The following is a 686-nucleotide window of genomic DNA, read 5'->3' as shown; positions in this document are numbered from 1 at the left end:
GACACAGAAGACAGGTGATTTCTGCATTTTCAACTGAGGTACTGGGTTTATCTCACTAGGGAGTGCCTGACAATCAGTGCTGGTCAGCTGCTGCAACCCGACTAGCGAGAACTGAAGCAGGGCGAGGCATCCCCTCACCTGGGACGCGCAAGGGGGAAGGGAATCCCTTTCCTAGCCAGGGGAACTGAGACACACAACACCTGGAAAATTGGGTAACTCCCACCCCAATACTGCGCTCTACCAAAGATCTTAGCAAATGGGTACACCAGGAGACTATATCCCACACCCGGCCGGGAGGGTCCCACGCCCACAGAGCCTCCCTCATTGCTAGCACAGCAGTTTGTGATCTCGTGGCAAGGCAGCAGCGAGGCTGGGGGAGAGGCGCCCGCCATTGCTGAGGCTTAAGTAGATAAACAAAGCAGCTGGGAAGCTTGAACTGGGTGGAGCTCACAGCAGCTCAAGGAAACCTGCCTGTCTCTGTAGACTCCACCTCTGGGAACAGGACACAGCTAAACAACAACAACAACAAAAAGCAGCTGAAACCTCTGCAGATGCAAACGACTCTGTGTGACAGCTTTGAAGTGAGCAGTGGATCTCCCAACACGGAGGTTGAGATCTGAGAACAGACAGACTGCCTGCTCAAGTGGGTCCCTGACCCCTGAGTAGCCTAACTGGGAGACATCCCC

The sequence above is a fragment of the Mandrillus leucophaeus genome, unplaced genomic scaffold, assembly GCF_000951045.1.
Source record: "Mandrillus leucophaeus isolate KB7577 unplaced genomic scaffold, Mleu.le_1.0 Scaffold1226, whole genome shotgun sequence".
In the NCBI taxonomy this organism is placed as follows: domain Eukaryota; kingdom Metazoa; phylum Chordata; class Mammalia; order Primates; family Cercopithecidae; genus Mandrillus; species Mandrillus leucophaeus.
This window is presented reverse-complemented; position numbering follows the sequence as displayed.